The sequence below is a fragment of the Hyaena hyaena genome, unplaced genomic scaffold (assembly GCF_003009895.1).
Source record: "Hyaena hyaena isolate Hyena2069 unplaced genomic scaffold, ASM300989v1 scaffold_1819, whole genome shotgun sequence".
Classification (NCBI taxonomy): Eukaryota; Metazoa; Chordata; class Mammalia; order Carnivora; family Hyaenidae; genus Hyaena; species Hyaena hyaena.
Window position 1 is genome coordinate 61,967 of NW_024082453.1, and position 11,352 is coordinate 73,318.

Genomic DNA, 11,352 nt, shown 5'->3' on the forward strand with positions numbered 1-11,352 from the left:
GCAAACTGATGAAAAAGCAAGATTTACTTATAACTTTTTCACTTTCTGATTTATTTTCAAGCTCAGTGTATCATAAATTATCTGATTTATGTCTTTTGGGAATTAGGGAATAGAAATCCTTTTCATTGTGCTACCACCCTATATCTATACCCCTAACAAACGGACCATTTCATTTAATCTTTGGGATTTACAAAGATTAGAACTCCCCACCTACACCCAGTGGGATGGGGCTTTCCAAGGAGTTAAAAACATGTAGTGACAGCAACTTCACTCTTACCTTATGGTTGTAAAATAGAACAGAAAAGTTGAAGCATAGTATTTTTCTCCTTGTATTATAAGGAAGGGAAAATTCTTCTTCGATGTTTCAACTTGTTCCAGCTGGACGAAGAATTAAATTTACATGAGACAGACAAATAGGAGAAAAAAGCCCACAAAACTTATTACACGCACACAGAGGCCCAAATAATGAAATGGAGATTTAAAGAAATGTCCAAGACAGACTATTTTCATACTTTTTAGACAAAGAGACAATAAATTTGTGAGGAATTGACAGGATAAAGAAAACAGATGCTTGGGAGCTTTAATTCGTGACGAATTCTAAGTGGAATTTGGGCTGAGGTAGTGAATGGAAAAAAGTAAAAGTGTTTGCTTCTGTCGCTTTTTCAGCTTTAAAGTTGCTGTCTCTGGTGATAAGGATGTCTTTTTCTTAGGTTTCATGTGGCATATTTCTTTCCTGATTTCAGAGGGAGAGAGGAGGGTCTGAGTGTCCTTGCATTGGCTGTTTCTTAAAGAACTTGTATTTAACATAATCAATGTGCTAAAGTAGCACATTTTGTGGCTCCTATAGAATACTTTCTCTCCTGAAGAATAACTAAGTTCAGGACTAACGTAGTTGTCCTAGAAGGCATGGACAGATCAGTTTAGGCCAATGTCATTCTAAATAATAGGCCTGCACTTTCCCATTTGTCCTGTTACCTGACCTTTATTTTCCATTTGTACTAATGTTCCAGTGTGGGTTTTTATTTGTACTAAGATATTTTTTAATTTGTATATTTTTATTCTTCCTTTTGCTATATAAGTAAGAATCAGATTAATAAATAAGCATTTTCACATAGGTGAAATAGAGCTGGCCTTATTCTTAGAGATCATTTCTCAGATCTAGCTTAGGCATAATACTTGGCAAGGTTTATCACAGCTCATTTGAGTTCTGTATTATTGAGATTCAAAATTAAAACACAAGCTATAAATGAAACATGACTTTGCTTGTCATTATCTTCTGCATTTATTTCTCTTAGGAACCTTATGCTGAGGATTATTTGTTTTATTAGAGGCTGCATTTGTTGTGCATGTAGCATGGGCACCAAATTTGATAAGTAGAGGAACCTGTTGAGTGGTGGGAGAAATACAACATCTTGTCCTTTTATTTCATAACTAAGTCCAATTTGAGAATATAAACAGACATTTTAGATAATGTTTAATCTTTCTGGAAGGTAGTTGCTCAACTCCTCTCCTATTTTCTCTCTAGCCCCTCTCAGGGAACGTTGTGAACATCTGATCGCATGACGGCAAAATAAATGAATCATCATTACCTCTAGTTGCTCTCTTCTGTTCAAGTTACAAAATGGCTGGATTGATAAGTTTGGGATGTGGCTAGACTAGTCCCTCTCCTGGGCATCGTGATGTTGTCTGCTACTGGCATTTGTGGTCATGGTTGTAGTCTTTCTCAGATGGATCAGAGCTTGGAAACAAAAACCTGCTCAGTTAGTTTCCGTAGCCTGTATCTAGTTCCACAATTAGATGTTATGCACACAATGCTTCTTAAAAGGTCATTTCTCTCTGCCTGGACAGACTTCATAGTAAGCTTACCAGATCCTAACGCAGTGCTGTATAGGGAACTATCTGGAGTGCAACATCATCCTGCCTGACCACATTTCTCTGCCTTTTTTTCAATAAAAAAATTGTATTCACTTAGAAGTGTTCAGAATATCAACAAAACAGCTGCAACCTTTTTTTTTTCACAATTACAGAGTGGTATTCAGTTAACAGAGCAACAATTATTTTGTATAAGCTGTACCAGAGACAGCTGAAGATGAAAAGACTACCATCCCCATATGTAACTAATTTGTGCTGTGAACCAGCAAGAACCTGCTTTTATATTTCCATGCCAATTTACAACCCCCACACTGCACCAGGCAAGGTTAGTGGTTTTTGAAAGTACCACCAACACAGGGCTATCTAAAGACACATATAGGAGTGTATTAGCTATACAGAAAAAGACGCTGTACAGTTTAAAAACAAATCTTACACAGCCTTATATTCCTTTTTTTTTTCTTTAAAACGAGATGTGTACAAGGAGGCTTAAATGCTTTATAGACAAGAAAGAAAACTGCTAGAACTAACTTACTCATCATCATTGTCTTCATCTTCCCTCTCATCCTCTTCCTCTTGTCTTCCTCCCCTTCCTTCTTTTTCTTGCTTTTTTTTTCAGCTGGACACTCCCTTTTTTGCTGCATCAGACTTTCCTTTAGCTCAGTATGCAGCAGTATCCTTTTCATATTTTTCCTTCAGCTTAGCAGCCTTCTTTTCATGGGACTGCTTGTCATCTGTGGAAGTATTATCCCATCTCTCCCAGTTTCTTTACAACATCACCAATGGATAGGTCGGGCTGTTTTCCTTTGGTTTTGGAGCAATACTTAGAACAAAACAAGAAAAAAGCCAAAGGAGGCCCCTTGGTTTAATTTGGATCCTGGAACTTCTTTTTTGTTTCCCTTTTATGAGGAATATAAGCTTTCATTTCTCTTTCATAATGGGTCTTGTCAGCCTTTGCCATGTCTCCAAGTTTTCCTTTCTCTTTAGGAGGCGTGGTCTTCCACCTCTGAGCACGTAGGAGAAAACACTGAGAAGCCAACTGAAGCATCTGGGTACTGCTTCTTATGCTCCTCTCCACAAGCTAGCACAAAGAATGCATACGATGACATTTTGCCCCTCAGTATCTTAGGATCTCCTTTGCCCAGGTTTAACTATTTCCCTCAGTTAGACACAGAGTCGACCAGTGCCTGTCTGGCTCTCACTGGTCCCAGCGCTGTCTCTGTGGAGCTCTGGCTTCCTAACTATTCTACCAAGGCATCATGGGAGTCTCTCTCCCCATAAACACCAAACACAGCCTCAGAGAGGAGTAAGTGTTGAAGCAACAATAAGAGAAACACTGAACAGTTATCTCAAAGAAAAATCATTATGTAAAGGAACTGTGGGATTCAGCAGCTGGGACTAAGCAGCTCATCAGCAGCCGGTAGGATCTCTTCCTGAAGGTAACTGAATTATGTGAAGAATTCAATTTCTTCTCCATATCTGACTTGCTGAGAGAGTCAATTTGTCACTCCTGACACATTTATAAATTGTTATTTATTTCTCTAAAACTTCAAAATGGCCCCATTTGTGTATGCATATATGAGAGCTATTTTTTGGTCTAAGTGTAAGACTCCAAAAAGAATTACAAACATTAGTTTTTAGCATAGAGACAAGGAGAGATAATACTATTAGTTATTGGTTAATTCTATTACAACACTTATAAAAAAGTGATACCAAATTAGAGCTGCTACAAAAAAAAGAAGATTTTGATAGCATCAGAATGAATTTCATGTTAAATGACATTTACCATGGAAAATTATCCCCTGGAGTGGACCAGCTGTTTACTCTCACCGATCAGATTGAAAAGAATAATTCAACTTGTAGATACATGTCACCATGGGTAAGAATTGGTTCATAGCTCTCCCAAAGCTCATAGCAACAATTTACAAGGTAAATTTCCTTCCAGCTCTGTAAATTCATATTTATTGAAACAAATTTTCAATCATGAATATTTGAATGAGATATACAGATTAACTTCTTAAAAATATAATTACCCTTAGAAAAACAAACCCAAGAATAATTCCCCATGATTCACAGATTAATCTTGTTCTTTAATAGATGACCATAAAACATAGAAACCTGCCCTCATATGGGATCTCTGGGGAGATTCTTGATGTTCCAAGTGCCCACTTGCTCAATAAATGCTAATTGGCAAAGATGATAATGGTATGTTAACTCATTTCCTAAAGGCTCTTCTTATTGTCTGTTGGTTTCCACATCCATCTACACCAAATATTGAAAGGGAAAAAAATCAGTACTCATAAGAAGTTTAAAATTTTCCACAATTTGTGAAATCAAGAAATCTCTCATTATACATTTTGATGCACAAACACATACACACATGCACACACACCAGTGTTGTTAGTTAGTTTATAATCATTAATTTTTGAAGCCTCTCCTTTCTTTGAATTTTAACAGACACTTCAGAGCTTACGTGGCTGAAGCTAGGAATGGGCCTGATCTTCTCTTTATTACCTTTGTCATGATTGTTGCTTCTCTCACACAAAGTAGGAGCTGGTCTTATCTGGTCCATGGGATACTATTTCTTTGGAGGGCAATCATAATATAATGGAAGTCTCATGAACCTTACTGATACTGTTAGAGACTGATACTTCATCTCTAGCCGCATTCACTTTATTTTCAGAGTTACTGCCTCTCTGGTTTATGTTTACAGGATATTCTCCTTCTCTTTCCCCTTGTCCCTTCAGAGGAGCCAAAGCACGGCAAAGTGTCCCTATGTTAGGTGGCAATATGCGTATGAGGAAGGCAGGGCATGTTTATGCCATCTTCCTGCTTTACCTCCATTTTGGGGTGGGCATCTTTTCTTTTTAATCTGATCTCTTTTATGTTTTGGTTATCTGGGATAAAAGGAAAAGCAGGCATTGTGTTTGTTTAATCATGTACATAACCCTTTCTTCTCATTTCACTCAGGTTTCTCTCCCTGTACACACCACAAACATGGAAGGAAGTCAAAAGGCTTTGTTGGCTTGTTAGGATACTGGTATCCTTTTGCCTAGATAGATGATTCTGCCACATGTGAGTTATAGGTTGTGGAAAGATTCCACACGGGGTTCCTGAAAACAACTACATGGCAAAATGGCTCCAGATTGCTCATAAATTAACACATATTCATTGAAGTGTTTAGACTAAATACTTTAGAAAGTCCTAGACATGAGAAACCTAGATTCAGGCAAAATGAAATAGATTTGTTTAGTCCTGATGCAAAACAATATTTTATAAGAAACGATTGACCAAATTCTGTATGTTGGAGCTTGATATTGCTCTCAACTTCCTCCAGATCTCAAACTCAAAGAAAAAAGTAGGAGGAGAAAAAGGGTCGCTCATCTCCTCAAGATAACAGCCCACAGTAGCTCTAGCTCAAGCGGGAAAGGCTATGTGTAGATCACCAAAACATATTCTCAGAAACTTACCATAAATTTTTAATATTTCAGGTGTCAAGTGAAGGAGCTCAAGTAGCTAGTAATATTGAACACATCTTTTCTTGTGCTTATTTGTTTTTTGTGTATCTTTTCAATGAAATATCTGCTTGTGACTTTTTCCCACTTTGAATTGGATTGCTTGTTTTTCTTCCTATTGAGTTTTTAAAGTTCTGTGTACATTCTAGATACTAATCCTTTGTGATTTGCAAACGTTTCCTTCCAGTCTGTGTGTTGTCTCTGTAACTCTTAAAAGGGTCTATCATAGAGCAAAAGCAGAATCCATTCCTTGTATGGATTGTGCTTTTTGGTGTCAAATATAAGAACTTTCGGCCTAGCCCGGAAGCCCAAAACATTTTTAGTTTTATATTGAAGTTCATGATTTATTTTGAGTTACTTTTTGTATAAGGTGGGAGTTCTGGCAACTTTTGTGGAAAAGGCGACATTGAATTATATTTTGCATTTTTGTCAAAATCGGGTTTGAATAGATCCTTTAACAAACTTTCTATTCTGTTCCAATAATCTATGTATATAAACCTCAGCAATTTGCATGGTCTGAATGCTGAAGCTAATATAGTAAACCTTGAAATCAGATAGGCTGATTTCCTCCCAGTTTATTCTTTTTTCTGTCAACGTTGTTTAAGTCATTCTGAGATCTATACATTTCCATATACATTTTGGAATAATCTTGTCTATATTTACCAAAAATTTTGCTGAGACTATGATTAAATCTGTGTATCAATTTCTTGAGACTTGACATCTTTACTCTGTGAAGTCTTCCAATTCATAATCTCAAAATGTTTCCTCATTTACTTAGATCTTTAAAAACTTCCTTGATCATTATTTTGTAGATTCTGGCAAGCAAATATATCACATGTTCTGTTAGATTTATATCTACGTATTCCATTATTTTTGAGCTAGTATATATGGTATTATATTTTTAATTTTGGTGATCATGTAATCATTGCTAGTACATGGAAATACAATTTACTTTTGTATGTTCATCTTGTATCTAATAAACTTGGTGAACTCACTTGTTAGTTCCATAGGTTTTTATTTTTATTTTTGTATTTTTGTTGGAATTTTTACATAGTCATATGTAAAATATAACCTTGTCATATGCAAATAGTGACAATATTATTTCTTCCTTTCTAATATACATGCATTTTACTTTTTTTACTTGTGTCATTGCGGTGACTAGAAATTCAGGCACTGTGTTTTATGAGTTGTGAAGAGACTGGTAAATCAAAAGATATTAGTAAATCAAAAGTTATATATACATCATCTTCTTACTCAGCTTGTGATTCGTTTCTCATATATTTTATAAAATTAAGAATTTTGATAAAGATTTTTTGTTCTGAAGACCATGCATAAACACTGCAAACAGAACTCTTAATAATATGAATTATCCAAAGATTGCTTCAGTTTTCCTGCCAGGCACTCTATTAAGCATTATCATATATTTCAGTATTAAGTAATAACATTCTTTCTGTTTGAGAACCTCTCATTTATGACCCTGGCATACAGGTCAAACATTATTCAGTTTTCCCTCTAAAATAAAAATTCTTTGATATTATGTGATAAAACTATGTGGTAATTTTCTCATCTCTTTGCTGTGTCTAGGAATATATCTGAATCCTCTCAAATTTCTTTCATTGTGGTCTTTATCACCTTTTTGCATGAAGTCCAGAAATATCCATTTACATATTTTACCCAAAATTTCTTCTGAATTCTGAAGAAAATGTTATTTCTAATTTGATGCATATTTGGATTGTCAATAATGCCCTAGGAGCAGTCATGTGCCAAAAATGTGCTATGAGAGGAGCATATATATATATATTCATGTATTTGCTCCTAAACAGCATATTCTGTCCTCTAATTAATGTGATCAATAGTTGATGTTGCTTCACTTAGAGAAAGCAGATGTATTTTCTCAAGCAACAGCTTACTTTTTCTGCAGTTGTCCAGTATTGGGTAACAGTGTGGTCATGTCATACTCAGATACTTGCTCTTATGCTTCAATAGCTAGGACTTTAGTGCTGTTTGCATATACTCACATAATGTTTTCAGGACCATAACTTATTTCACACTTCTAATAATGTAATTGTCTAAAAATACTACTATACAATTTTTCCCATTTGGCAAATGAGGCAAAAATGAAAAAAAAATCTTGTATGAAATAGCTATTTTTAAAAGTTACCAATGATATCATTTCAAAGTCTTGAGGGTGTATTAATTTCACTTTATAGGTATAGAGGAAGGAAACTTCATGATTTCTTAACTATCGTAGACTCTGTCTAAAGTTCTCTTTTGTCTAGCAAGTGAGCAGTATGTAGGATTAAAAAATAGGAGAGAGATGGCTAATGTCCAGGAAAAGACAAGAGCCCCAAATAAGGTCCTTGCCTTGTATTTATTAAGATCAGAAGGCTTATAAACATGATGGGCATGCCCAAAGAGATAAGGAACTGTACACAGTAACCTACAGACATGAGGGGAAAACATGGGGTATTGAGGCTGTACAGCGTTTGGGGTTTGGGTCAATATAAAACAAAATCCTGGGCATATAGGTAGATGGTTGTTGATGTCAGATAGGAGGCACCGTGTCTGTTTATCTTACCTAGCCTAGGGGAGAAGCCAGGGGAAATAACCTCAAAGTTGAAGAGGTACCTTTTCTTTTGTTAACCATCTCCACTCTGGGCTGCTTTGCCTGCAGCACGGTAGTCTATAGTCCAAATTCCTTGTTTTGCCTAACTTGGCCCTTTTCCCTGTGAAAGCAGCTTCTCTGCTATAGTACTAAATTGGGGAGGCATTTTTGCCCTGCATGCCTATCCTTGCTTACCTCAAATTGGGAGACTTTGCACCCATACCTATTTGGAGGCCTTAGCCCCTACCTGTCTATTTTGGGGGCTCTGCACCCCCCTATTCTTGGCGTGCCTTTGCACCATCCTATTCTCAGGTTGCCAATCATGTTTACGCAAACTCAGGTGTGAGCATCCTATGGCTTTTTATTTCTCTATGCCTTTAATCCATTGGTATAAGCCAAGGGGATTCCTAAGCCTATCCCTCATACTTAACAGCAACTAGAATGTAGATACCTTTCCAGGGCTTTGAAATATCTTGAAGGCAAAGAAAAATAATGTAACTTTTGGGCAGACTTTAAAGCTCCAAGTTTAGTGAAGGTGCTATTGAGCTAAATACTTATTGTGCTCCATTTGCTTTCGCATTCCCACTTAAATCTTGAGTAATCATAAATAGATCATGAAAAAAAAATTGCCTTTAGCCAAGCAAAAATTAGAAAACTGAACAGAGTATACATGATTTTAGGGATCTAAAACAGCTATTATAGAATCAACAACTCAAAACACTCAAACATTTGCAAAAATGTCAGCAGGCAGATAAATGCTAAGAAATAAAGGCAATATTCTATAATTCTGGAAAGAAGACTTGTTAGTCAATGAAGATAAGTTTAATGTTGATGTGTGGTAGTTTCGGTAGAGGGGATATACTATTGACTACAAAGATCATCATAAATGTACATAATAGTCATTGGAATGAAAAAGAAAGGTCGTTAATCCCAATAGTTGAACATGAAAAAAACAAAATAGTTCCTTCCTTAAGTTTATTTATTTATTTTGAGGGGAAAAGAGAGAGGGGCGAAATGGGGGTGGAGTAGAAAAGGAAGGACAGAGAGAGAACTCCAAGCAGGCTCTGTACTGACAGCACAGAGCCTGATGTGGGGCTCGAACCCATGAACTGTGAGATCATGACCTAAGCAGAAACGAAGAGTTGAACACTTAACTGACTGAGTCACCCAGGTCCTCTGGAAGCAAAATAACTTTTAAAAAATTCTAAATCATATAATTAGAGAAACTCAAGGTAATATTACCCATATAAAATATGAACAGCATGATATAAATAAAAAACATTCAGGGAGAAAAAATAACCATTAAAAATACTGAAAATAAAGATGATGTTGATAATTGCTTTATGTGTGAAATTAAAAAAATAAAAAGAGATAGATAAATAACCCACTCAGCTGAACTTCCCCTAATTTTTGTTTCTTCAAAGTGCTAATGTAGACCAAAAGTCCTAAGAGACTATTGACTAAAGGAAAAGTTAAGTCACTCCAGACACTAAAACAATGTTTCTCAAAATGTGCAGACTACTTATATGAGAAACAGTGGAGATGTTTAATAAATGAGTACAATTTCCTAGACCCAGAAAATACCCACTAAATCAGAAGTTCTGTAAGTATAGCTGGGAAAGATGCATTTTAATAAGCCTTGCTAACCAACCTTAAGGTTACTACAGAGACTACTATCTTAAAACCATTTAAAGGGCTCAGAAATTTAAAATTATTTTCATGTATTTTTAACACTTCTTTTTAACTTTTTCTGAATTTGAGAAAAACTTTTAAAACCTAGATGGATGAATCTTGCCACTATAAAGGAAAGCTCCTTTATACTCTCTATCTCCATATTACACTGAATCTCTATGAAAATATTTGTCTTCATTTGGAAACTTTCCTTCATCACCAAATTCTAAAATTCAGAATTAATTTAATTAAGAATTAATTTAATTAAGAGTTAGTGTGGCATATGGCTCGTAGTGTGTTCATTAAATGTTTTGAATTGAGAGCCTAGAGGTTCACTGTCCAGCATTGCATTGACAAGCCACAGGTGGTTACCGTAATGTACCTAATCAGAATTTCTATGATTTATAAAAAAAAAGGCATAATATTTTTTTTAAAATATTTAAAAAATATTTAAAAAAAAGTCTCACTAATATTTTTTACAATAATTACATATTGAAATGAGTTACTTAAGAATGCAAACAATAAAAACAATAAAAATCATTTTTAGGTGCTAGTTCTTCTAAGTATTGCTAATGAAGTCATCCCATTCTCTCTAGACTATTAGAGTCTATTCCAAAAGTTGTAAACTATATGTTTTTGTTTTCTAATCAGGAAAACATTGTCATTAAGCATTCAGTCCCTTGACTTTTAAGCAACAGATTGCCAAGAGGCACGTATGATATGATTAGGATCTAAGGAGCATGTGAAAGCTTACCTTTGCATTCACCCTTTCTTGTCTCAAAAGTACAAAAGATCAAATAAAGAATCTATTAAGGTTTTAATTAATTCCTATTTCTAACCAAGAAAACTGTGACAAGTTTCCCTGCCTAATATTTTTTTTGTTTATTTTCACAATTAGGTAAAATTAGGAGGTATAGGGCCAGAATTCTCACATGAAATTATCATTACTTTAAAAATTATTTCAAATAAAAGAGGAAGGGAGACATGATTTGCTCAGGGGAAGAATATACTAAGAAAATATGTATGGTATTAATTTGTTTTATCACTACACATTTATTTGTTCTTTCATACAAGAATAGATATTGATTTTTATTTTTTCAACAAAATATTAAGTTTCATAAGTTGTAGGTAGAAAACAAAGAAAATTTTTTTTCAATTATAATGACATAATAACAACTAATTACTCTCTTTAAGTTTACCAGTTCCATTTAATTCATTTTACTATCATATAATTTCAATAGCAAACATTGTGAATACATATTAAGTCTTACCATGTTTTAAAATCATGTATGCACGAATATACATGATTCTTGAATGTTCAAGATTCAGATTGGTATTGACATATTTCCACTATGGCATTAACTGCCGTCATGTATCAGAATAGGAAAGATGGTTTAAAGACAGTTCTAATCTATTAATATTCAGATACCAATATTGGATCTCATTTATCGTTGTACCTTTAATGGATAGCAATATATCACAAGGTAACTAAATGAAATTTAGACCACAATTTAGAAACAATACAGTTGAAGAAACACAGATGATGTATGTAATCCATACATATTCATAGTATTTTTGGAAATCTGTGTGTAGAATGGAAATAAAAATCAAAGTATAATAATGTCATAGTATTTGAAAAATTGGTTCAAGAAAATAATTGCCACATTATCATTGCACATTTGCAAGAGTATT

The 11,352-nt window shown here is 34.7% G+C and overlaps 1 pseudogene; it reads right to left on the reverse strand.

The window, feature by feature from the left end:
• Positions 1-2,400: 2,400 nt before the first annotated feature.
• LOC120226754 lies at positions 2,401-4,525 on the reverse strand (annotated as a pseudogene).
• Between the last annotated feature and the right edge of the window lie 6,827 nt (positions 4,526-11,352).